This window comes from Pleurodeles waltl, chromosome 1_1 (genome assembly GCF_031143425.1).
Source record: "Pleurodeles waltl isolate 20211129_DDA chromosome 1_1, aPleWal1.hap1.20221129, whole genome shotgun sequence".
NCBI classification, from domain to species: Eukaryota; Metazoa; Chordata; class Amphibia; order Caudata; family Salamandridae; genus Pleurodeles; species Pleurodeles waltl.
This window is the reverse complement of record NC_090436.1, coordinates 2,263,497-2,291,202: the sequence shown is the minus strand read 5'-3', so window position 1 is coordinate 2,291,202 and position 27,706 is coordinate 2,263,497. Positions and strand designations below refer to the sequence as shown.

At 45.9% G+C, this 27,706-nt stretch overlaps 1 protein-coding gene and 1 long non-coding RNA gene across 2 annotated transcripts in view; one reads left to right on the top strand and one right to left on the bottom strand.

The window, feature by feature from the left end:
* Nucleotides 1-8,083: 8,083 nt before the first annotated feature.
* Nucleotides 8,084-13,737, bottom strand: LOC138248558 (uncharacterized). Its single transcript, XR_011194603.1, has 2 exons — nt 13,471-13,737; nt 8,084-8,274 (listed from the first exon to the last, which is right to left on the bottom strand). It is a non-coding gene; the product is annotated as an uncharacterized lncRNA (long non-coding RNA).
* A 69-nt stretch (nt 13,738-13,806) lies between these two features.
* LOC138247595 (zinc finger protein 665-like) overlaps nt 13,807-27,706 on the top strand; it is a 30,561-nt gene continuing 16,661 nt past the window's right edge. The window contains exon 1 of the mRNA XM_069202108.1: nt 13,807-14,599. The gene's annotated coding sequence lies outside the window, so the exon portion shown is untranslated. The remainder of the gene's footprint in view (nt 14,600-27,706) is intronic.

Sequence of the window (27,706 nt, the reverse complement as noted above, 5' to 3'; positions counted from 1 at the left end):
CACTGGACTGCTCTGAGTGGCCAGGGCCAGCAGGTGACGTCAGAGACTCCTTCTGATAGGCTCTTACCTGTGTTGCTAGCCTATCCTCCTTCCTAAGTAGCCAAACCTCCTTTTCTGGCTATTTAGGGTCTCTGCTTTGGGGAATTCTTTAGATAACGAATGCAAGAGCTCATCAGAGTTCCTCTGCATCTCTCTCTTCACCTTCTGCCAAGTAATCGATCGCTGACTGCTCTGGATGCCTGCAAAACAGCAACAAAGTAGCAAAGACGACTACTGCAACCTTGTATTGCTGATCCGGCCGCCTTCTCAAGTGTTTTCCTGGTGGTGCATGCTGTGGGGGTAGTCTGCCTCCTCTCTGCGCTAGAAGCTCCAAAGAAATCTCCTGTTGGTCGACGGAATCTTCCCTCTGCAACCGCAGGCACCAAAAGACTGCATCACCGGTCCTCTGGGTCCCCTCTCAGCACGACGAGCGTGGTCCCTGGAACTCAGCAACTCTGTCCAAGTGACTCCCACAGTCCAGTGACTCTTCAGTCCAAGTTTGGTGGAGGTAAGTCCTTGCCTCCCCACGCTAGACTGCATTGCTGGGTACCCCGTGATTTGCAGCGGCTCCGGCTTCTGTGCACTCTTCCAGGATTTCCTTTGTGCACAGCCAAGCCTGGGTCCCGACACTCTAACCTGCAGTGCACGACCTCCTGAGTTGTCCTTCGGCGTCTTGGGACCTTCCTTTGTGACTTCGGGTGAGCTCCGTTTCACTCTACTTCGTAGTGCCTGTTCCGGCACTTCTACGGGTGCTGCTTGCTTCTGAGTGGGCTCTTTGTCTTGCTGGACGCCCCCTCTGTCTCCTCATGCAATTGGCGACATCCTGGTCCCCCCGGGCCACAGCAGCATCCAAAAACTCTAACCGCGACCCTTGCAGCTAGCAAGGCTTGTTTGCGGTCTTTCTGCACGGAAACACCTCTGCAAGCTTCTTCACGACGTGGGACATCCATCCTCCAAAGGGGAAGTTTCTAGCCCTCTTCGTTCTTGCAGAATCCACAGCTTCTACCATCTGTGGCAGCTTCTTTGCACCCACAGCTGGCATTTCATGGGCATCTGCCCACTACCGACTTGATCGTGACTCTTGGACTTTTCTAACACTTACTGTTTTCTTACAGTCCCAGCGACCCTCTACAAGTTCACATAGGTTTGGGGTCCATTCGTGGTTCGCATTCCACTTCTAGAGTATATGGTTTGTGTTGCCCCTATACCTATGTGCTCCTATTGCAATCTATTGTGACTGTACATTGCTTGCACTGTTTTCTATTGCTATTACTGCATATTTTTGGTATTGTGTACATATATCTTGTGTATATTTGCTATCCTCATACTGAGGGTACTCGCTGAGATACTTTTGGCATATTGTCATAAAAATAAAGTACCTTTATTTTTAGTATATCTGTGTATTGTGTTTTCTTATGATATTGTGCATATGACACCAGTGGTATAGTAGGAGCTTTACACATCTCCTAGTTCAGCCTAAGCTGCTCTGCTAAGCTACCTTTTCTATCAGCCTAAGCTGCTAGACACCTCTTCTACACTAATAAGGGATAACTGGACCTGGTGCAGAGTGTAAGTACCCCTTGGTACCACTACAAACTAGGCCAGCTTCCTACAGTCCCCTTGTCTTAGAGGTACTCAGGTCCGGAAATCCGTTGTCCGTGCACTGCTGGTGTGTGTTCTTTCTGCAGAATCCGCCTATCACGACTTCTGTGCTCTCTGGGGGTAGTAGGTGCACTTTACTCCTACTTTTCTGGGTCTTGGGTGGGGTATTTTTCTAACCCTCACTGTTTTCTTACAGTCCCAGCGACCCTCTACAAGCTCACATAGGTCTGGGGTCCATTTGTGGTTTGCATTCCTCTTTTGGAGTGGTTTGTGTTGCCCCTATCCCTATGTGTTTCTATTGCAACCTATTGTGATTCTACACCGTTTGCATTACCTTTCTTGGTATTACTTACCTAATTTTGGTTTGTGTACATATAACTTGTGTATATATATTACCTTCTTACTGAGGGTACTCACCGAGATACTTTTGGCATATTGTCATAAAAATAAAGTACCTTTACTTTTAGTAACTCTGTGTATTGAGTTTTCTTATGATATTGTGCATATGATATAAGTGGTATAGTAAGAGCTTTACATGTCTCCTAGTTCAGCCTAAGCTGCTTTGCCATAGCTACCTTCTATCAGCCTAAGCTGCTAGAAACACCTCTTCTACACTAATAAGGGATAACTGGACCTGGCACAAGGTGTAAGTACCTCTGGTATCCACTACAAGCCAGGCCAGCCTCCTACAGCAACACAAACCATATACTAAAAAAGTGGAATGCGAATCACAAATTACCCCCTAGACAAGTGCAGTGTGCAGAATCGCTGGGAGAGTAAGAATACAGTAAAGGTAAGTAAATTACCCCACCCCAGAGCCCAGAAAAGCAGGAGTAATGTACTGCAAGTTTCCTTAGGACACACTACACCTCGTTTTGGAGATTTTGCAGCAGCCAACCAAGTCTGCAAAGAACAACTGCTGGATTATTAGACCTGAAGTCCTGCAAAGGAAGGGGACCAAGTCCAGAAGTCGAAAGAAGTTCCAGGAAGGACAGGAGCCCCTGCCAGCCCAGAAGAGGGTGCAAAAGAAGAGTCCCCGGTTAGTCAAAGACTGCAGAAATGTAGCCTAGGAAGATGCGAGCGGGTTCCTGCGTGATGCAAAAGATGTCCCACGGTGTGAAGATCGTTGCAGACAAGATTTCATGTTGGAAGGAGCTAACAGGCCTTGGCTACGACGAAAGTGCGTTTTTCATCAAAATGACGCTGGATGGACCCAGGAGGGACCTGGGGGCCTCAACTCTGTGTGAGGAAGAAGGGGGGGCTCCCAGCACTTTAGAGAGCCCTCAGGATGCCAGCCAGCATCCCCAGAAGCTGCAGGATCCGGGTTCGAAGGAGCTGCAAAACGAGGTTGATGCAGCACAACTAAAGAAGGTCCCACACCTCCAGAGACCAACTCAGCGAGTTGAGTGTTGCAGGGTGGAGTGCTGGGGACCTGGGTCAGGCTGTGCACGAAGGAATTTTGCAAAGAGTGCACAGAGGCCTCAGGAGGCGAAGAAGACACAAAACACAGGGATACTGTCGTTCTCGGGGAAAGCAAGGTCTTACCTCCTCCAAATTGCGTCAGCAGGACCTCAGGACAGTCGATGTCAATAATGTCCCCCTTCTGTGTCCTTAGGAGCACTCTCGTCACCCTGAGAGGAGTCCCCGGGTCCCGGTCGTTGCCTTGGAAGGTGCCTGCTTGGAGCATGGAAGTGATTGCGTCACTCCACGGGAGTTTTTTTTTCGGCCCTTCTGGTGCAGGATGAAGACAGAGAATCTCCAGAGCGTGCACACCCGGGAAACTGTTGCAGTTGCTGACTTGGAGCTGAGGTTGCTGAAGAAAAGTGTCTCTTGTAGACACTTTGTTGCAGTTACAGCGTTTCTTGGAGCTGGCTGGTCACTCCCCTTTCCTTTGTCTAGTTTCCCACCAGAGCAGGTTAGAAGGGGTCCCTGTACTGGTGTAGACTGGTTTATAAAAGGGGGGCACCATCTGTGCCCTTCAAAGCATTTCCAGAGGCTGGGGGAGGCTACCCCACCCCAGCCTGTAACACCTATTTCCAAAGGGAGAGGGTGTAACACCCTGCTCTCAGAGGAAATGCTTTGTTCTGCCTTCCTGGGACTGGGCTGCCCGGACCCCAGGAGGGCAGAACCCTGTTTGTCAGGTGGCAGCAGCTGTAGCTGCAGTGCAAGCCTCAAAGAGCTGGTTTGGCAGTACTGGGGGTCCATGGTGGAGCCCCCAGGAAGCATGGAAGTGTCTCCGCACTCACAAAGTCCGGGAAAATGGCCCTGAACTATGTGGGGGCACCTTTGCTAGTGCAAGGGTGCAGTCACACTAAGTAACTTTGCACCTAACCTTCAGCAAGTGAAGGTTAGACATATAGGTGACTTATAAGTTACTTAAGTGCAGTGAAAATGGTTGTGAAATAGTGTGTGCACTATTTCACGCAGGCTGCAATGGCAGTCCTGTGTAAAGATTTGTCTGAGCTCCCTATGGGTGGCAAAAGAAATGCTGCAGCCCATATGGATCTCCTGGAACCCCAATGCCATGGGTACCTAGGTACCATATACTAGGGAATTATAAGGGGGGTCCAGTATGCAAATTGAAATTGGTAAATGAAGTCACTGGCCTACAGTGACAAATTTAAAAGCAGAGAGAGCATAAGCACTGAGCTTCTGATTAGCAGAGCCTCAGTGACACAGTTAGGCACTATACAGTCATACACGCTAGGCCACAAACTATGAGCACTGGGGTCCTGGCTAGAAGGAGGATCCCAGTGAGACAGTAAAAACATACTGACACACACTCACAAACAGGCCAAAAGTGGGGGTAAAACTGTAAACTTCACACTTGTATAGCGAATTACTCTCCCGTTAGGGCCTCAAGGCGCTGTTCGCATACCGCTGTGGAACCCTGCCTGGCTTTTCCCTGTGAGGCACCCACTCCTGGACAGCCCCAGGGTGAAGCCAGGCATCCAAGTGCTGTGAGGGCCATTGTGGAGATTAAGCAAGCTATTGCCCAGAGTTACAGAGTGGGACCCATCAATTAGATTCAGCACTGAGGCGAGAATTATCTGGTCCAAGGGAATTGAGCCCAAGACCTGCTGAGGTGGGAATTGAACCCTGGTCCTGGGCCAGATCTCTGCATCAGGGTCTGCCGCTCTAACCATTGCGCCACACTTCTCCACTGCTAGAAAGAGGCTACTTTCTCACAAGATGTCTGAAAGCTTATGAGGCAATGACAGAGGAAAGCAGACCTCTGGGTGAGAGACGATTATTGATCACTATTAAGAAACCATTTAGAGCGTTTTTTGCACCCACGATTGCTAGGTGGGTTAGATGGATTATGACAGAAGCAGGCATTGATGTACGAGTGTTTGGTGCACATTCTACCAATGGCCTCTAAAGCTATTCAAGTAGGTGGTGGATTGGGGGATATCATGAATGTGACTGACTGGTCTTCAGAATTGGTTTTTAAGAAATTCTATTTTAAACCAATACATCAAGCTGCATCTTTGGTGGTAAGTAAGCTTTGGACTTGCATAATCCTCGCCTCCGGTCCTGACATGATGTAAAATTTCCTAGCTATAGTGAAGGAAACTTTCAATTCTATTAAGGACACGGAGGCGAGGATTATCCCTCCCTCATACTTTCAGTATGCCTACCCGGTAGTTGTTTTTTTTTTTTTAAAGGAGTGGTTTTCATTGAGGCGTAAACTTAAAGATTGCTTTTTTCACAGGTGTATCTTTTTATTCATTCTACGACATACTGTGATGGTTTTTTTTTTTTCCAACAGACAGATAATTTGATAATGCTTATGGTTAATTTGCTGTATTCAAGAATGTTATATATGGAATAATCAATGGTTTGTTCTTGCTTATTTCAAATTGCCCTTTGGTTGACATTTGTAGGTTAGCATGGCGGTATGCGTACCTAAATAGTGAACAATGGATCTCTCACATCTACTTATTTTACAGGAGATGACAAGTCGGATTGAGGCTGCTCGAACTTAACTTCCTACAGTGAAGAAGAGGAAGGACGACGGTGATTTGACAGTTCTATGGTTATCGGACATGGACAGGATTGGTCATCAGTCACCATGCCGACGAGGGAGCATTATGGGATTGGCAGTTTTTCAGATGCTTTTTCTCTATTGTTGAACTTTGAAATTATTTTATTAATAAAAGTGGCGAAAGGACTGCATAATCCTCGCCTCCGTGTCCTTCCGGCTTCCGAGGGGGCTAGGTCATTGAGTTTAGGGTCTATCCTCATCAGAATAGATCTTCGATGTTCCATCGAAATGGCACAGTTGGTGTTGCCTAACAGACAAATGGCTCACTGTGCCCAACCAATTAGCTCCTCTAGGTCTACTGGAGAGTTGGACTCTTTGGCCTGTAATGCTAGCTCCAGTATTTGTCAGTGGACCAGCCATGTCCAGGAGCTTGTCCTGGCAGTTTCGCCATTCTCTGTCAAGGCCCTTCTTGGGGTCCTTGGCGTATTTTTTCATAAAGGTGACCGTAGTCGGGTCCACCTCTGGCGTATCCGCCACTTTGCCTGCCAAATGTGGTCTAGGGCATTCATTGCGCAAGAGTGCACGCACGTCTTTACCAAAACTCTGTCGGAGATGGGACTGAACATACTCTGCCACCTCAGTAGGAGGTGTCCAACTGGTTGATTTGGGGTGGATGATATCCACCGGGTCAAAAGTTAGTACCCGAGGGGCTTTGGACTGTACCCTTCTCTTTTTGCTAGGGTCTGGGATGTCCTGTTCATCACAATCCTCACCATGTGAGTAGGAGTCCGACTCCTGAGAGTCCACAACTGTCGAAGTGTGTGAGGGGGCACTATAATAATGCCTCGAGTTTTGCTTTTGCCTCAACTGTGCAAATGTGTCAGCATGTATGTTAGGCTAGGCCTTAGATTTTGCTTTTCCTTTTGAAGGGACAGTGTCGTCGCCAATTGGAGGAAGCATTGGTTGCCAGTTTTGTTGGCGCGCTAAATCTTGTAAATGCCCTGTAAAAGGGCCCAAAGCTCAAGCCAGTGCCTTATTTACAGATTGCTGAACACTGCAATCCAGTGCCTCCCCCAAGCCCAGTTAATACTGGTCCCCAACTTCTTCTGGGCAGTATTCTACCTCCCCCTCGTAAGGCTCCCATTGTGCCATTCTCTTACTGTTAATAACGTTGATGGTGCAGTAAAGAGACAACAAGCATTTGCAATGCACTAGGGTCTTGCATTTTTCAGAGTTACAGCTATTAGCAGTTGTAAACTCCCGACCAGATTTTTCTTTCCACATTGAAAGAAAAAAACAGCATGATCGCGCTGCTACAGTTCACTCGTAATGAAACCTATTGGCAAAAGTGCAATTATCTACGTAACCGGCAAAAGTGCAATTAACTATGTAACAGGGTCGATGTTATGCAAAGCACTTGACTTTTGCCAAGCGAGATCGCGCTTCGAACAAAAGATAAAACGTAGTCCACAAACCTGACAGGAAACAGCAAGCCTCGTATGTTTTCAGTACTTGGTTGATGCGCTCGAGGAGGGCTAACCACCAGAAAAAGCATGACGTATGCATGCCTTCCACTAAAGAAAGCAAGCTGATTTTAACAGGCAAGCCCACGAACCAATGAAAGACACTGACGTGACGTGGGCGGGGCTCCGAGTACTTTTCAAACTCCTAAAGCGTCTCGCAAGTGAAACACATGCGCAAGCGCATGCGACGCAGACTCGACCCTAAAAATGGGGACGTGGGACCCCTGCCAAGCTATTATATAGTGCCTCAATTAGAATGTGGAGGGAGCTGCCTGGAAACACTCTAGGCCATGCCTTCATCGATTTTACAACACTGTACTCATCAGACAGGGTGTGAGGGGAACAATACTCCCAGGACTTGTCACCACGCCAACAGCAGGGGCTTAGCGGTGTGCAGAGAAACTGACGCGTGCTTCTTTAGTCAATTTCATCGCTTGTCTGTAACTCTGCACATGAGCTGAGTGGTGCCTTCAACTGTCCTAGAGCTATAACTGCGCACCTCAGGAAGGCGCAAGTAGTCTGCTTCCAGCCCCACAGAGGCCGGAGCGTTGGAACCTGACCGCTCTAAATACCGGCACGAGCGTAGTCTCGCGTGCGGATCACAACTTTGTGGTAAAGCGCCGATTAGCTCACTTAATCCCCGCGATCATGAGGGGAAGAGAAATCAATAATACTGTGCAATAAACAAATGGTTTCAATAAGGAGAAAAGTACTTATCTGGCTGTGAAGCAGCAAAGAAAGGACGCACAATGGAGGCATCGATATTTATGTGGAATGCTGGCATACTATTGGCGCATGTGATATGAGGTGCAGGGGGACATGGGTAATGTAGTTTTTTACTTTACTTAACGTGATTGGCAGCTTTGAATGAAAAATTTCCTAGCTAACGTGAAGGAAACTTTCAATACTATTAAGGACACGGAGGCGAGGATTATGCAGTCCTTTCTCCACTTTATTAACAGCAAGTTCAAACATGCTCGAGAACAAAATAAACTTCAAGCCCCATGATGCCCACAAGTAACGATCCAATCCAGTGTCCATAACGAGGAGTATATAACTGACGGGCACAGTCCTTCCTCTTCTTCGCTAACTTGTGACCTCATTCTCCTTTGGAATCACCTCCTACAAAATAAGGAAGACATCAGACACAGGACCAAATACACCTTGTAAGCAATACTCCTACCAGAATACCCAATCATGTTGATAAACAGGAAGAAGTACATTAGGAAAAACATAATTAATAACAAGGTCATCACAAAGTGAGTCGCCAACGGTATGCATAAAACCAACAAACCTTCACAGATAAGAAAAATACCACTGACCTGTAAAGAAGGATCTCACATAAACAACAGGTAACTCAACCTCGGGTGGGTAATACTCTTAGAGTATGAGGGAGGGATAATCCTCGCCTCCGAGTCCTTAATAGAATGGAAAGCTTCCTTCATGTTAGCTAGGACATTTTTCATTCTATATCAGGACCAGAGGCGAGGATTATGCAAGTTCAAAGCTTACTCACCACTAAAGACGCAGCTTCATGGAGCGGTTTAAAATAGAATTTCTAAAAAACCTACTCCGAGGACCAATCCACTGAATTCATGATATCCTCCAATCTACCACCGACCTGAATGGCTTTGGAAGCCATCGCCCCTCTAGTGGAATGAGCCCCAAAACGCCAAATATCAATCCCCGATTCAGACATGACCCAGCGGACCCACCTAGCAATAGTAGGGGAAGTCACAGCCTTAAACGGTTTCTTGATAGTAATCAAGAGTTGTCTTTCTCCTGGAGGTCTATCCTCCTCCGTGACAGATTCATAGGTCTGTACGCATCTAACCACGCATAACTTAGGGTGAGAATCAAAACTGGGATAAGAAACAAACATGGTATCAGTTTTGGTCCGTCTCAAAATGGTAAACGTAACCCCTTTGGGGGTGAAAACCCGGGCTGAAACATCCAAAGCATGCACATCTGAGACTCGCTTACAAGAAAGACACAAAATCATCGCCAGTTTAGCGGAAATCTGTTTCCTGGATAGATATCGATTCCCCGTCCAGGAAGAAAGGAAATTAAGAACCTTGTTATCATCCCATAAGCCAGAATACCTAGGTTCAGGAGGTCGAGATAAACAAACCCCTTTTAACAGCTTACTTACCTATGGATGTTCTCCAACCGGAAGATTATTGATCGTATTGTGCCCTGCCAAAATAGCAGAACGAAAAGAGTTAATGGTACAATACGCCAAACCTGAGGTAAAAAGTTCAGCCAGAAAATTGACTATGAACTCAACGTGGGATGCACTTCCCTCTCACCAACTAGCCCATCTGTTCCAGGCCGATCTATACCGTTTGATGGTACCTGGAGCCCACGACTGTCTGATAAGGACTGTAGCGTCCTGTGAAAGGCAGAAGTTCTCTCAACGTCCCCTGAAATCTTCCAAGCCATGAGTTTGAGGTGTCCCTGAAGCACCTATGGATGAGGGCGACCCATCGGGTCACGAAGGATTCCCAAGGAACACAGTAGTCTGAGAGGAGCCATCCACGTCAACTCCAGAAGAGTGGGGAACCATGTCTGTGCTTTCCATATCGGAGATATCAGGATCAAGGGCGCCCGCTGGCATCGGACCTGTGCCACCACTCTGGGAATCAGAAGAAACGGAGCGAAGGCATAACTTTGGTCGTTCTACCAATCCTGCATCCACTGCGCTCGCCCCCAGATCGGGCTTCCAACTGAAGTAAGTTGGTCCACCACGAACCCCAGGAACGTCGTGGACTGAGACGGGCGAAGAGAGGACTTCTCTGCGTTGATCACAAACCAAGGTCCTGCAACAAAGCAATAGTCATGTTTGCGTAACACAACAGTTGCAGCCTGGACTGATCCATCAAAAGGATGTCGTCCAGATAAATAATCAGTCTGACACCCTGAGTCCTCAGAAACTCGACCACTGGTTTCAGCGATTTCGTGAAGCACCAAGGTGCTGAAGAAAGGCCGAATGAGAGACACTTGAACTCGTACATCTGACTCCGCCTTTGAAACTGCAGAAAGCATCGATGAGGAGAGTAGATGGGGACCATAAAGTAAGTGTCCTTGAGATCCAAGCGGATCATCCAGTCCCCTTGACACAGAAGATCCCTGAGAAGATGGATGCCCTTGAGGTTTATCACCGGACGAAAACCCTTGTCCTTCTTCTCGACCAAGAAGATGTTGCTCAAGAACCCCCTCGGATGAACTGGGGTCCCATAGAACTCTATGTGGAAACCCAACACTGTCTCCAAGACCCAAGGGCCAGAAGTAAGTAGCGCCCAAATCTCTATGAAGAGGGCAATTCTGCTTCCTAGATCTCATCTGTGCTTCTTCCCTGAGAGTTGGAACTTCCTGTGTGGAAACAGGAGGATCGTCCTCGACCAGAGCCTCTGTTGGGAAAGAAGGTCCCTTGACGGCCATCACACCAGCCAATATTACGTCGTCCCTCAGCTCTGGAGGGGCCTACCTGCAAAGAGCGGCCCCAGCAAAAAGCTTTCCAGGAAAGATCTTGCGCATGGGAGACTGTGCTTTATCCAAAGCGGAGAAGGTGGCAACAAATCTCCCAAGCTCCTTCACGAAGGGGTCACCAAAGAGATTGCCCTGGGCTACCGCACCAGCCTCAGAAGTCGCCAATTTGGGGTCAATCTTGATCAGGAGAGAGCTTCGCCTCTCCATAGATATAGCGAAATTGACGTTGGCCAACAGACAAACCACCCTTTGAGCCCATCCAGCGACCAAATACATCTGTAATGGCTCCCCTTAGGTCTTGGCCGAATCAGCCAATTCAATGATCTTGGTCAAGAGTCCTAAAAAGGTCTAAATGTTTATCCTGACAAGACCGCCAGGAGCGATCGATCCCTTTTTTAGGATTGTGCATGTACTTAGAAAAAAAAAGAACATAGCTTTGGGTCCAACGAAGGTGTAGCCACCACCTTGTCCCCAAGCACAGGCCTCGGGCATTCCGCCTGCAGACAGGCCCGAGCTTCCTTCTCCAAATGATGGCGGATAGCCTTAGCGACATATGCCGCCACCTTGGGATTGGGACCCATTCGGAGGTCCGAGGATGGTAGATGTCCTCTGGGTTGAACATATCCGAGGCCCAACCTTCTTCCTCAACACTAGAGGTGTTCGCAGATAGGCGCCAAAGTCTACCCATAGTGCGACCCACTTCCGATGCGCACTCGTCATCAGAGTCCCCGATCCCATGAAGGGATCCAGTGCCAGATGCTCTCTGGGCAAAACATCCTACCGGCAGGATATAGGATCAAGCGTTTGCGCACTATTGCAAAAGGTTTCTCTCAACCTGGCGAAGCCTTCCAGGTGCCTTGCGTCATGTTTCATGGAGGAAAAAGGTGTCTTTGAGGTACCAGCCCGTGGGCCAAATCTCCCAAAACACCTGACGAATTGGACACTTTGTCCATAAGCTTATCCACCCTATCCTGCAGGGGTACAGAGGCTTTCTCCACCACCTGCGAAAGTAATCTGTCCATGGTTTCAGGAACATGGCGTTGGGGAGGTCAGACTTCCTCCGTCCCCAAAGATGGAGCATAGACGTGGTCCAGAAAGGAGTCCATGGAAGGAGTGGACGAGGACACCCTATATTGAGGAAAAAAACAACGTACACCACAAAAAGCACTAGAAACACAAATAAAGGGAGTAAAGTCCCAGGGCCAGACCAGTCAACTAAGTCACTCACCCCCAAGAGGGGCGCCAATGCAAAAGGGGTGAGAGCACAATAAATATTGCCCAACCTAAATCAACTAGGCAGTCCCCTTGCCGTGCTCAAAACGTACAGAAAAATTTCCCAGTGATACAGACCATAAAGGTTCCCCCAAGGGAGAGTATAATGCAGGTCTGGGCCTGCTCGCACCGCCACGCGGGGTAGGCGAGGGTTGGGAGCCTGAGAATCAGGGATCCCCGAGGGCGGGATCCTGAAGGCTTGAGCGCGATCGGACACGCAGCGCGGGAAGCGCTGAATCCGGGGATCGCGGAGGAGCGCACACGGGCCCCTATCGGTGACAGCGCGTCACCGCACCGCGCGCCCGGGCACAGGCCTCCCACGCGGATGAAAGGAATGTCCGGTGTGTGAGGAACGTCCCTCGCGTACTGACAACAGCAGTACATGCTGAAAGCAACAAAGGCAAGCGTTGGTAATACAGGGAAATCCCCGAAACCCGCGTGAAACAAACGCGAAGGAGCGCGGACTTAACTGGCGGGCGGCGGTGAAGAAGAGGAAGGACTGCACCCGTCAGTTATATATATATAACCCCCTGAAGTCTATTCTCCATTTAGCAGCTCGTTTCATATATGGGGCCAAAAGAAGCGACCACATCACACCCATTTTATCCACCCTCCGTTGGCTTCCCATAGAGGCAAGATCTATCTACAAAACTGCATGTATCACCCACAAAGCCTTGCACTCCTCCTCCCCTCGCTACCTGGTGAATAAACTGAAACTCTCTGGGGGCTCCAGACCATCACGTAATGCAGAAAAGTTATTGCTTGAACCTCCCATTTTCAAGAAGGAAAGATCGATGGCCCAATCCTTTTCAGGCAACGCGGTGAGAATCTGGAACTCACTTCCGCCTCAGCTTCGGACCACCACCTCTTCCCAGGCCTTCAAAACCGACCTCAAAGCTCTCCTCCTTCAAAGACACTTCCAAAGTTAATTCAAGCCCTCTGTTTTCTGAAGGAAGTCCTTCCATTATAGGAAATTCTGTTCTCCACGCCTATAGAAGTGCCTTCTCAGGGTGTTTTTGTGTTTTGAGTGTCTGCCATTTAGTGCAGTATTATCCCTCTACCTGTATTTTGTACTCTTTTGTAACTTGCACACGGCACCTTTCCTTTTCAACGTATCATTTGCTACCTCTTATATCTTGTGTGCTTTTGATACATGCACAACGGCCACCACTGCCTCATGTAACGTAACCATTGTTTTAGTGTTTTGAGTGTCTACCATTTATTGCAATTTTTTTTACCTCTACTCGTACTTTATTTGCTCTTGTAACCTGTACACGTCACTTTTTCCTTTCGTAACGTATCGTTTGCTACCTCGTTTATTTTTTGCTCCTGATACTTGCACAATTATCACTATTGCCTCTTGTAATGTAACGCGTGTTTTTGTAACAGGCTCACTTGTAATTCTTCGCCTCTTGTATCTTTACTTTGCCTATTGTGAAGCGCTCTGACACCTTCGGGTAAAGTCCGCGCTATATAAAAACGCATTAAATAAAAAAATAAAAAAAATATACACTACTCGGTACGGACACCGGATTGGCTATGGGTTGCCATGGTTACCGGAGGGCATCATGGGGCTTGTAGTTCATTTCGTTATCGAGCTTGTTTGAACTTGCTGTTGTTGATAAAGTGGAGAAAGGCCTGCACAATCCTCGCCTCCGTCCCGACGTAGACTCTGGTACACGCCAGGGGCAGGCCCCGGCGGAGGGCAGCTGGTGAGCGGCCGCTTCACACGGCCTGCGCTGCCCTCACAGGAAGCAGCAAGCCGCCTTCACCGGGCCGTCCTCTCGGCCGCGCGCGCCGCCTGCCAGGAGAGCAGTATGTGTCCCGTGCGCAGCCTCAGACTTGCCTTCGTTTCTGCGCATGCTCCGAAGAGCTGTGTTTTCCTTCCCGCGCATGCTCCGATGTGGGGTTTCGTCCCATGGGCCTCGTTCTCTACTCTGGCGAACTGCTCTATGCCGCGCATGCCCCGCGTATCTGCCCTGTGGGCATGCGCCCTCGTACTGGCTCAGTTCTCCCGCCAGGTGTCTGTGCGCTGCGCATGCGGATTCAGATGCTTCAGGCCTCCCTGGAGGTGTCTTATGCGCATGCGTCCTAATACTGGTCAGGGTCATGCAGGCCTCGCTGTAGGTGTCTTGTGCGCATGCGCGCTCGTGCTGCGGCCCTCTGTGCAACGGTCTTGTGCGCATGCGCGCTAGTGCTGGCCAAGATAAGACGCTCCTCTCTATTGTCTTCACAATTGTAATATTCAGATCACAGCAGATGTAAGCAGCGAGCATTAAACCAACTGAGGTAGCCTTCATTTAGCCATCCACTTTTTCCTTGAGTCATTGATCTGTTCCAATGAAACCTTCTTAATTTAAAATTGTTAAGCTGGTGTGATCAAACAATTATGATTTGTTCAGCAGAGAGCACAACCCTGGTGAAAGAGACTCATTCCTCCTTCTGAGTGAAGCACCAACAGTGTGAAGAGGCCTCTTCCACCAGGTACCACTTCTCCAGTGAGTTTCCGTGGCTTCTTCACAAACTTGCAGAAAAATTGTGAGTATCCTATCAAAAGAGCCGGAACACCCTGCCCTGCACCCCAGGGAGTCACCATCGCTACTCCAATTCAGGAAGGACCTTAAAACCTGGCTCTTCAACTGATGCTCAGAGGACAGGCCCCCTCAGCGCCTTGATACCCCTACGGGTGAGTAGCTGCACTTTATAAACCCTGATTTGATTTGGTTTCATTTGAATAACAAATGAAAGAAAATACTCTATTGTATGATCAATTCAAATCTTCACAACAATAATAAAGCAAGCATTTGCAATGCAATGGGTCTCACATTTGCTCCCGTTAGAGCCTCACTGGACTTTTCTTGCCATATAAATTGAAAAGTAAAACAGTTGTCATATGTGAGCTGACTCAACGCTCCATGGCCAGCAAGAGCATGATCGCAAAGGTCAGATACAAAAAGAAAAACAAGTTCGCTCACCATCAAACATATCGGCAATCATGCAATTATCCATATAACGGGGCAGTCTGCAGGGCGATATCAAACCTGCCCCAAGGAGGGACAAACATAAAGAATTTACCAATGACATTGTGACATTTTGCAAGCCCACAAACTAGTGAAAGCCCACAATACGAACAACAGGTCAAGGCGCTTGCACACCTGACCTAAAAAGGGCATCACAATGTAGTATATATCTTAAAGCTGTGGTGTAATTTAAAAGAGAAGACAAGAAACGCAGTTATTCACATAAAGATATGTTGTGCCCATTACTTCAAATGGAACTTGTGCGACCACCCAATATGAGTGCATAATTACACGTGTTACCCACTTTGCAAGATGTAACGTACAAGATGTTCCATATCACTTAATGTGAAATAAAAAAAAGATAAAGTACAATGTTAGAAGGTTAACCTCCAAGGCCCCCTGTTACTGCTAAAAGGCACTGGCTAGTCATGGCTTGACCTACTTGCAAAACATGATCACCACCTATGCCCCGAAACGGAACCCAAGATCAACAGCTGCACAACTGGCTGTGGTCCAAAGATATGAAAAAGCCAGAATAGGAGGCTGTGCTTTCAGCCACTTGGCCCTGAAAGCCCAGAATCGATTATACATGCAACTGTGACTAGCCCCTTCTGAATTGATTTTCAGAAGAAAAAAAAAATGAAAACCTTATTGTTTGGATCTAATGAAATTCCTGTGTTATGTGTGCCTGTTTTATCTGCAACTAGTCTTGTGGTGTCAGGACACTTTGTTTAGAAGTAGCCATGCACTCTTTAATTGCATTATTATTATTATTATTATTATTATATCTAATATACAAGTGTCATGGCAGCATATCAAGTTTGACTGATTGTTCCATGTCACGTAGCACAAGGTAGAAAAGGAATAAAACGCAAAGTTAGATCGAAAATACAGATTTTATAGTCACATTTCAAGTTCAAACCAAAGTGCAACATGCTTGATGAAAGTGGTTCCTATCAAACGTTCTGGCAGTAGACATACTCAGGGGTGTGGAATTTAATAAAATATCTACTTGTCCATGGAACAGGTTGCTTCTTAAATCTAATTGTCCATTAAAACAATCTACTTGTCCCTTTGGTGCCATGTAGTGCAGCAACACATTATGGCAACAATCTCATTATGTAAGAGCTCTGATAATAGCCTCTCTGGTTATGCCAGGGCTACTACTAATGTAGGGCTTGAATACTTGCACATTCAATCACTACTATAGCAATTTCCTTATTTTGCCTCCTTCCACAGATCTACATATTGGGACTGGAGGAAGCAGTAAGCCATAGTTCAAGGGCTAAAATTCCTTTGAGTTTGCAAACCTACTAACTTGCATGTTTTAAGGATTTTCACCAGCTCCTCTCTAATCTTTTCCCATACTGAGAAAGGTTGGAAATTTGCTCCTGACAATGGCAGAAGTAGAAGTTCTTCCAGGGTTGGGAAAAAAGTGGTTGGAGGGAAAGTGAACTTGTAAAAGCTCAATAGATTTTCGCATGAGCAAATCTATACATGCATATTTGCTCGTGCTGAAATACAGTTCACAAATATGGTCTGGCAGTATGATTTCCTGGTCTACTTCTGTAAGTTCTTGTGAATTCATGAATGCCCCTAATTCAAAGACATATACCAGGGGTGCACTTTTGTGACTTTCTTTAACAATTGGAGCCCTAATTAGGTCTAGCGTTAACAAAGACATTTTGTTTTTATTACAATTCTATTTCTCTCTGTATCTATTGGCTGGCTTTACTGTGAGTGATCACATTCTGTTCTTCCACAAGGATCATATTGACCAAAAACTTTTTTTTCCTGTTTGCAGTATTTGTTATAATCGTGAGGGAGTGACAGCTCCCACAACAATAAAGTGCTCCAAAAGCCATGTCAAAACAAGACACGCATTGACGAAACCAAAAGACTCACAAAAAATGTCAAATCGGTTGGCTTTGCCAGTGCTTGTTTATTTTCATACTTCCCATAATCTTGTTGAAAATGGTTACACTGATTTTCCATTAGTAATATTTTTTTGCATATACTAGCATGTATCAACACATTTTACTAAATGACACTTCAAAGAAAAAGCTCCTAAAATTTCATAGTAACAAAACTTTTTTTTCCTAACATTTTATTTTGAAAGCAAAGAATCATCACTCTTGCTTACAAGCTTCTGCAAACTTTTGCATCTAATCAGAAAGCATTCTGGGAGCATATTACTTAACCTCATATTGTTAAACTTTTCATACATGTGTACACTTTGTTTTTACTGGAACCACTGTCAGTAGTGCAGTGTGACCTTAAAATGTTTATTTACAGCACTCATACTAATAATGAGGGTTTTTATTAGTGAACCATAAATACAAGTTTGAACAGCATAAATATACTGACACACATATTACCTCAATTGCAGACAGTTTCCTTCTCTGTAAACTGGCAGCCAAAGGGTTTGTGCGGCCGGGAGTTGGGCCTTGTCCCAAGGACAAAAAAAACATGAAAACTTGTTGCCCTTGAACCCAAACAATATGTCCCAGGCATCGGGCAATAGGAATTCCACATCCCTGTATACTGCTGGCATATGTCAAATGTTACATTCTCTTAGTCGGTCACCTACTATGAAGTAGTATTTTGCCATTCTTGCTAAATCCGTGGGGACATTAAATGTGCAGGCGTAAGTAACCACTTCCCTGCAGGTTCCTAACTCATCCTTAAATAACAATGTCATCAGGAAAATTCATCTGTCAGTCATCAACGTAGGACAACAGTACAATAGGTGGCTCAGGGATTCAGTTACATACATGCACAGACGACATTGCTGCTGCTCCCCACTTTTAGACTTCCAATATGCTCTAAATTCCTATAATGGTAGAGCGAGTAGTCTCATGTAGAGTATATGTATTAAAGCTGTCCTGCCCAAAGGGGCCTTGTATGATTGAAGCACACCCAGAGCCCCCAGAGTTTGCATTGCTTCCTACAGGTGGAGCACTTTGGACAATTGCCTTGCATGAGTTGTAAGTTTGGAATTCAGATTCAAGGTGCTGAGAGCGTTCTGCTGGTAATTTGACCAGGGAATGGATTCTGCTTTGGAAATGGCCTGCAGTGGAAATGTCACTGAACATTGTTTCGCAGAAGTGACCTGATAGTAATATTTTACAATAAGCGTTTTGCACTCGTTTTCCTGCCGTAGGGGTTGTCTCGTGTGTTTCAGCAGACCAACACGTTTCTTATAAACTGTGGGTTGGCTCTTGTAAGGAAATGCCTCCTTGGCATGACATTTTGCCTTTGCTTATGCTAAGTTATGATTGAAAGTGTGCTGGGACCATGCAAACCAGACCCCAGCACCAGTGTTCTTTCCCTAAACTGTACCTTTGTCTCCACAATTGGCACAGCCCTGGCACTCTGGCTCCCTGGGCTTGAGCCGCTCAAGCAACAGGAGGGCAGAAACCTGTTTGGGAGGTGGCAGCAGCTGGGTGTCAGAGTCACCAGATCCTCGGGGTCTGTGCACGTTCCCAACACGTCCACCACTGAACAGCTCCAAGACTCTGATAGATAAATCTCAGAGACTGAGAGAGTTCAAGAGGGGAAGAGGGGATTAGAAAGGGAACAGCTGGGAAGGAGACCTGTAGTAAGAAAAAGGTTAGAACACACAATATGAAAATTATATCTCCTGAAATCAATACTAGACTATGATTCTAAGCCTAGTCACTCTGAAAACATGAACAATCTAAGAGTTAAGTTTGAAATGACTACGTTTCAAGATGGCCGGATACCTGTAAGGGAATCAAGATGAATTAAATGAAAACTTTCTTATTCAAGTACTTTCCTTTACATGAGAATCAGAAAAAACATTCTGACTAAATTTTAAACCAGTCATATAAATCCGGTTTTGAGAATGTATACTAGGACCATACAATATTGCATCTAGAAACTCTGGCTTTCTGTGTACTCTTAAAATGTTTTAACACAAATTGCACATATTGCAGATATATATATATATATATATATATGTATATATATATATATATATATATATATATAAATATACACATATATATATATATATATATAGTAAACACCATAAAAGGATTGCGCACCATGAATAACACAATATGGATTCAGGAAACATATCACATAACTTGTCAACTCGAATATTACATAATAAATATCTTAGAATAGTGGCATACAATAAACAACATGAAATAAACTCGAGGAGAGAATCGTGCGTCTTGCCGATTCGAGTGTCACCATGTAAAATACCAAGAAATGGTAGCACGCAATGAATATCAAAGTCAAATCATCATTAATTGAATTGCGCGTCTTGCCGATTCGTAAAACATGATGTAAATGTCAAGGAATAACAGCTCACAATAAATAACAAGATCAAAGTACAATGAAACGAATCGCGCTTCTTTTGCCGATTCTTAAGCCACCATGTAAAATGTCAAGAAATGGTAGCGCGCAATGAACAACAAAGTTATATCCTCGTGAAACGAGTTGCGCGTCTTACCAATTCGTAAAACATCATGTAAATGTCAAGAAATAGTAGCGCGCAATGGACAACAATGTTTAAACACCATAAAACGAATCGCGCGTCTTGCCGATTCTTAAGCCACCATGCCAATGTCAAGAAATGGTAGCACGCAATGAATAACAAAGTCAAACCTTTATGAAACAAATTGCGCGTCTTGCCTATTTGTAAACTACCATATAAATGTCAAGAAATGGTAGTGCGCAAGTAATCTGTTACTCATTTAAGAATTAAACCAAGAATATGAAAATTCTCAATAACGGTATCGGAACAGTCCAACCACCGTCTTACCGCCTGGAACAATGATCACCAATGAAGGATGAAGGGCAGAAGACTGGAAGATCCAAATAGGCCGCCAGGACAGGAGCTCAGGAAGAAGCTGCTGCTCTGCACCGGGACCTCTGAATAGTGAGCACTGGGAGTTGGGCTGGCTCTCTCTTATAGAGTCTTGGCCCAGCCCAGAACCACGCCCAGGCATGTTGCAGGGAAAGTCTCTGGAAGGCCCTGGAAAGGGGCCACACCCTAACACACTCTGAAAACCTGCAGCAATACATTGGAAAGGAACAGTATTTGTAAGCATATTAAAAATAAGTTTTCAGGATTGAACTCTGCAATGCAAAAGGTTAAACCACAACATATCAGAATAATGCATAAACTACGTTGTTTTGAGAGTGCTGGGTTTTTGCATTTTTGTCGCCAATAGAGCGCGTAGTACTGCTCTGGTGTTGACAGTACTCCCCTTTCCCAGACGCGCTCTAGGGCCTGGTTTGCTTGGATTAAGACGATGAAAGCGTCTCACAAGTACTGGAGCATGAACACCAGATGCGGAAACCCATGAGTTACTTTCAGGACCATAACATTTCCATGTGATTAAGTACCATAGATTACGCCCTCTCAGTTTAGAATCCAACACTTTCTTGACTTTGTATTCTTCTTCCCCTTGTACTAGAACAGGAGCTGGATGAGGGTGGACCTTTTGGACTGCCTTTTTCAAGAGGGAAGTGTGGAACACTGGATGAATCCGTAACGATCTGGGCAATTGTAGTTTATAGGTCACCGGATTGATTTGCTGAAGGACAGTATAAGGACCTATGAATTTGGGGTTAAACATGTGCTTCTTCTTGAAGTCTATATGTTTTGTGGAAAGCCACACTTTGTCACCTGGTTGATATTGCGGTCCTGTGAGAAAGTAGCCTCTTTCTAGCCTTGTTACCCCCACTTTTGGCCTGTTTGTGAGTGTATGTCAGGGTGTTTTCACTGTCTCACTGGGATCCTGCTAGCCAGGGCCCAGTGCTCATAGTGAAAACCCTATGTTTTCAGTATGTTTGTTATGTGTCACTGGGACCCTGTTAGTCAGGACCCCAGTGCTCATAAGTTTGTGGCCTATATGTATGTGTTCCCTGTGTGGTGCCTAACTGTCTCACTGAGGCTCTGCTAACCAGAACCTCAGTGGTTATGCTCTCTCTGTACAAATTGTCACTAACAGGCTAGTGACCAATTTTGACAATTTACATTGGCATACTGGAACACCCTTATAATTCCCTAGTATATGGTACTGAGGTACCCAGGGTATTGGGGTTCCAGGAGATCCCTATGGGCTGCAGCATTTCTTTTGCCACCCATAGGGAGCTCTGACAATTCTTACACAGGCCTGCCACTGCAGCCTGGGTGAAATAACGTCCACGTTATTTCACAGCCATTTTACACTGCACTTAAGTAACTTATAAGTCACCTATATGTCTAACCTTTACCTGGTAAAGGTTGGGTGCTAAGTTACTTAGTGTGTGGGCACCCTGGCACTAGCCAAGGTGCCCCCACATTGTTCAGGGCCAATTCCCCGGACTTTGTGAGTGCGGGGACACCATTACACGCGTGCACTACATATAGGTCACTACCTATGTGTAGCTTCACAATGGTAACTCCGAATATGGCCATGTAACATGTCTAAGATCATGGAATTGCCCCCTCTATGCCATCCTGGCATTGTTGGCACAATCCCATGATCCCACGGGTCTGTAGCACAGACCCATGTACTGCCAAACTGCCTTTTCAGGGGTTTCACTGCAGCTGCTGCTGCTGCCAACCCCTCAGACAGGTTTCTGCCCTCCTGGGGTCCAGCCAGGCTTGGCCCAGGAAGGCAGAACAAAGGACTTCCTCAGAGAGAGGGTGTTACACCCTCTCCCTTTGGAAAATGGTGTGAAGGCAGGGGAGGAGTAGCCTCCCCCATCCTCTGGAAATGCTTTCATGGGCACAGATGGTGCTCATTTCTGCATAAGCCAGTCTACACCGGTTCAGGGACCCCTCAGCCCTGCTCTGGCGCGAAACTGGACAACGGAAAGGGGAGTGACCACTCCCCTGACCTGCACCTCCCCTGGGAGATGCCCAGAGCTCCTCCAGTGTGCTCCAGACCTCTGCCATCTTGGAAACAGAGGTGCTGCTGGCACACTGGACTGCTCTGAGTGGCCAGGGCCAGCAGGTGACGTCAGAGACTCCTTCTGATAGGCTCCTTCAGGTGTTGCTAGCCTATCTTCTCTCCTAAGTAGCCAAACCCTCTTTTCTGGCTATTTAGGGTCTCTGCTTTGGGGATTTCCTTAGATAACGAATGCAAGAGCTCATCAGAGTTCCTCTGCATCTCTCTCTTCACCTTCTGCCAAGGAATCGACTGCTGACCGCGCTGGAAGCCTGCAAAACTGCAACAAAGTAGCGAAGACAACTACTGCAACTCTGTAACGCTGATCCTGCCGCCTTCTCGACTGTTTTCCTGGTGGTGCATGCTGTGGGGGTAGTCTGCCTCCTCTCTGCACTAGAAGCTCCGAAGCAATCTCCCGTGGGTCGACGGAATCTTCCCCCTGCTACCGCAGGCACCAAAGAACTGCATCTCCGGTACCCTGGGTCTCCTCTCAGCACGACGAGCAAGGTCCCTTGAATCCAGCAACTCTGTCCATGTGACTCCCACAGTCCATTGACTCTTCAGTCCAAGTTTGGTGGAGGTAAGTCCTTGCCTCCCCACGCCAGACTGCATTGCTGGGAACCGCAACTTTTGCAGCTACTCCAGCCTCTGTGCACTTCCTGCGGAAATCCTTTGTGCACAGCCAAGCCTGGGTCCACAGCACTCTAACCTGCATTGCACGACTTTCTAAGTTGTCCTCCGGCGACGTGGGACTCCTTTGTGCGACTTCGGGTGAGCACCGTTTCACTCCTCTTCGTAGTGCCTGTTCCGGCACTTCTGCGGGTGCTGCCTGCTTCTGAGAGGGCTCCTTGTCTTGCTCGACGCCCCCTCTGTCCCCAGACGCAATTGGCGACATCCTGGTCCCTCCTGGGCCACAGCAGCATCCAAAAACGCTAACCGCACGACTTGCAGCTAGCAAGGCTTGTTGGCGGTCTTTCTTCAGGAAAACACTTCTGCACGACTCTCCACGGCGTGGGGGATCCATCCCCCAAAAGGGGAAGTCTCTAGCCCTTGTCGTTCCTGCAGAATCCTCAGCTTCTACTGTCCAGTAGCAGCTTCTTTGCACCCACAGCTGGCATTTCCTGGGCATCTGCCCATCTCCGACTTGCTTGTGACTTTTGGACTTGGTCCCCTTGTTCCACAGGTACCCTCGACTGGAAATCCATCGTTGTTGCATTGCTGGTTTGTGTCTTTCCTGCAGAATTCCCCTATCACGACTTCTATGTCCTTTGGGGAACTTTAGTGCACTTTGCACTCACTTTTCAGGGTCTTGGGGTGGGCTACTTTCCTAACCCTAACTGTTTTCTTACAGTCCCAGCGACCCTCTACAAGGTCACATAGGTTTGGGGTCCATTCGTGGTTCGCATTCCACTTTTGTAGTATATGGTTTGTGTTGACCTTATCCCTATGTGTCCCCATTGCATCCTATTGTAACTATACATTGTTTGCACTGTTTTCTAATACTATTACTGCATATTTTGGTATTGTGTACATATATCTTGTGTATATTTGCTATCCTCATACTGAGGGTACTCACTGAGATACTTTTGGCATATTGTCATAAAAATAAAGTACCTTTATTTTTAGTATATCTGTGTATTGTGTTTTCTTATGATATTGTGCATATGACACTTGTGGTACTGTAGGAGCTTCACTCGTCTCCTAGTTCAGCCTAAGCTGCTCTGCTAAGCTACCATTATCTATCAGCCTAAGCTGCTAGACACCCTATACACTAATAAGGGATAACTGGGCCTGGTGCAAGGTGTAAGTACCCCTTGGTACTCACTACAAGCCAGTCCAGCCTCCTACAGGTCCCTCACAATGTTTCTTGTCATAATGCATTTTATATTTTTGTTTGGCTTTTTCTAAATGCTGTTGAATCAGTTTCTGGGTTTGATGTAAATGCTGAATGGTTTCTGACACAGCTGGAGTAAGAGAACTTTCTTGAGGAATTGTGAAGGGCGAGGTGTCAGGATGATAGCCAAATAAACCAAAAAAGGGTGTAACGCCAACAGAAGTGTGGAATGAGTTATTGTAAGCTAACTCAGCTAACCAGATCATAGATGTCCAAGAATGAAGTGCCTTTTCAGCGTAGGCACGTAGGTATTGTTTCAAAGTCTGATTTAGTCTCTCCGTTTGACTATCTGTTTGAGGATGGTGACTAGTAGATAGCGTAGATGTCACTTGGAGTGTTTTATACCATGTCTTCCAGAAATTGGAGGAAAATTGTGACCCCCTGATCGGAGAGGATAACCTTGGGCAGTCCATGATAACGAACCACTCTGTTCAGTAAAATAGTTGCCAATTCACTAGAAGTGGGCAATGTTTTACAGGCGATGAAATGTCCATATTTCGTGAGACTATCTACTACCACCAGAATTACTGAATGCTGTTGAACCACTGGCAGACCAGTAATAAAGTCTAAAGAAATGTGCTCCCATGGACGACTTGGGGTTGGAAGTGGATGTAACAACCCTTTTGGTTTTGAATGACTTGTTTTAATGCAAGCACAAACTTCACAGTTGTTTACCATTGCTTTTATATCTTTTGTTAGGGTAGGCTACCAAAAATAGCGTTGGATCAGTTCAAGAGGTTTAGGAGTACCTGGGTGACCTGCCGTAGGTATAACATGCAACCAATGAAACACTATCTTGCGAAGTTTGGTAGTGGGTACGAACAAACGAGCGTCATGAAAGGGTAAACCTTGCTTGATTGACCTTTTGGGATCTGCTTGGGCCCATGTTTGCCATTTTTCAACACTGAAAGAGTTGCGAATTTCTTCAAAGAAATCTTCAGTTTTTATGATACATAGAACTTTGTCAGGAGCAATGATAGCTCTGGAGGCTTGAAATGCAGGCAAAGTGGTAGACTCTTGACGGGACAAGGCGTCAGCCTTGCGATTATCTTTTCCAGGCCGGAAGGTTACTACAAAATCAAATTCGGCAAAAAAAAGCATCCACCGTAATTGCCGAGGGGTCAAAAGTCTGGCGGAACTCATGAATTGAAGATTACGATGATCAGTATATACTGTGACAGTGTATTTGGCACCCAACAAATGATGTCTCCATTCTTTAAAGGTGTCACGAATCGCCAGAAGCTCTTTTTCAGCAATGACATAGTTCTGTTCGGCTTCGTTCAACTTCCGAGACATATAAGCTACAGGATGAAGTTGACCAGTGTCTTTATTTCGTTGTGATAAGACGGCTCCTATTGCTACATCTGAAGCATCAGCTTCCACTATGAAAGGTTGATTCGCATCAGGATGAGTCAAGACTGGGGCAGTGGAGAAAGCTTCCTTCAAAGTCGAGAAGGCTTGATCAGCTTCTGGGGACCATACAAACTTTTCTTTCTTTCTTAGTAGCTTAGTGATTGGAGCCACTGTCTGGGAGAAATGATTTATGAACCTCCGGTAAAAATTTGTAAACCCCAGGAAACATTGTACATCACTGTCTTTGGGGTGGGCCAATCGGATACGGCTTTTACTTTCTTTTCTGCCATCACCATACCTTGAGGGGTAAGAATAACCTCTAAAAACTCAACTGTGGTAACATGAAACTCACACTTGGTTAGTTTGCAATATAAATGGTGTTTTCGAAGGGCTGCAAGAATTTTCTTGACATGTTGGATATGTTCGTTTTCATTGTCTGAGTAGATCAAAATGTCATCGATGTAGACTATGGCAAATATGTTGAGGTACTCTCTAAGAACGTCGTTCAAGAAAAATTTAAATGCTGCTGGATCATTACACAGACCAAAAGGCATGACGGTGTATTAAAAAAGGCCATATCTTGTCTTGAACGCTGTTTTCCATTCGTCACCCTCTCTCATTCTCACCAAATGATAAGCACCTCGAAGGTCAAGCTTCGTGTAGATTTTTGCTCTCTTTACTTGTTCCAATAAGACCGGAATTAGGGGTAAAGGATATTTATTCTTGATGGTGACTTTGTTCAAACCCCTATAGTCGATGCAAGTTCGAAGTTCTCCATTAGCTTTTGGAACAAAAAACAAAGGCGAAGCTGCAGGAGACTTAGAGGGGCGAATGAAGCCATTCTCCAAAAATTAATCTAGGTATTTTCGTAAATGTTGATTTTCATGTTCTGACAGGGCATATACACAACAGTTGGGAAGTATCGCACCTGGGGATAGATCAATTTGACAGTCATAAGATCTATGAGGAGGTAGAATCTCTGCTCCTTTCTCATCAAATACATCTTTGTAAGATGAATACTGTTTGGGCAGCTGAATTTCTTTCTCCGCGGCAGTAGCTATGTAAGAGTTGCAAACTGTTGGTACTTGAATCTTTTGGAGACATTGTTCGTTACATAGCGCAGATGAGAACACGATTTTTCGTTCTGCCCAACTGATCTCCGGATTGTGATGAGTTAACCATGGCAAGCCGAGGATAATCCCATATTGGGGGGCATGGATCACATCAAGGATGATTTTGTCTTTATGTTTCTTTCTTTGATTCTTATCTTCACAAATCATCGACAAGGGGATAGTCTGAAGAGTTACCAGACCTCCAGTCAAGAGTTTTCCATCGACTGCCTGGATGATTTCGGGGGTCTTCTTTTCAATACATGGGATCCCCCATGCACGAACCAATTGGACATCAACAAAGTTCCCAGTAGCCCCAGAATCGACTAGAGCTTTTTTGAAATAGATCTTTTTTTTAACCTAAACTCTTATTTCCAGTTTAAGATGTCTAGATTGTGAAGGGTCCACGGTGACACCCAAGAGCAACCCTTCTCTGCATCTTTGGTGTTTTAGTTTTCCAACTCGACTGGTGCATTGGCTGCGACCTTCTGAACTGGACCTTGCTTTTTCTTTGGTTTGATTGGACAATCTTTGGCAAAATGACCTTTTCGCCCACAATAAAGACATTGTCCATTTTTTCTGCGTAGGTCCTTTTCATCTTTGGTCAAAGGTCTTCTGATGGTTCCAATTTCCATCGGTTCTGGCGTTCTTTCTTTCGGAGTTCTTGAGTCTCTGTTATCATGAACGCGCCATGAATATTTTTCAATCTTTGTGCGCGTTCCTTTACGTTCTGCTAAACGATGATCAAGTCTCAAGACAAGATTTATTAATTCTTGACAGTCTTTAGGTTGTGGGTCGATTTGCGCTAAGATATCTTTTAGTTCCTCTTTGAGTCCCTTGTAAAACAAGACCGCTTGTTTTTCTTCAGGCCAGGATGTCTCGGCAACCAGCCGGTTAAAGTTGGCTAAATACGACACTAGGTCTTGATTCCCTTGGCGTAAATCTAATAATTCACGATCTGCTGACTGTGTTACAGTTCTACGATCAAAAACTCTCTCAAATTTACGAACAAAATTTCTCCAGTTGTACAACAAAGGACTATTTTTACGCACAAGAAGAATTGCCCAAGTAGCTGCATCCCCAGACAGATATGATAACAAGAAAGCTACTTTGGACTGGGCATCAGGGAAAGTATTTGGTCTGCAGGTGAAGTGTAGTTCCACTTGAACCAGGAAAGATTGTGCTTTCAAAGGGTCACCTGAGAAACATTCTGGGGGAGCTAAAGGAATTGCAGATGGAACATTTAGGGAAATCAGATTACTTCCAGAAGCCTGAGAAGAAGTACCTGGCCAAGACACACCTGTGGGACTTTGTTCCTTCTTCTCTACCTTACCTTGCAACTGACTTACTCTCTCTGCTAAGCTAGTTGTCAATTCTTTGGATGATACCACCTCTGCTTGGAGCTGGGTGATAGCCTTGACTAACTTGTCTAGCGTGGCCATGCTGAGAACATACACAAGCCAGGAGGATAATCATTTGTGGGCTCACTATTCTGTCAGAGTC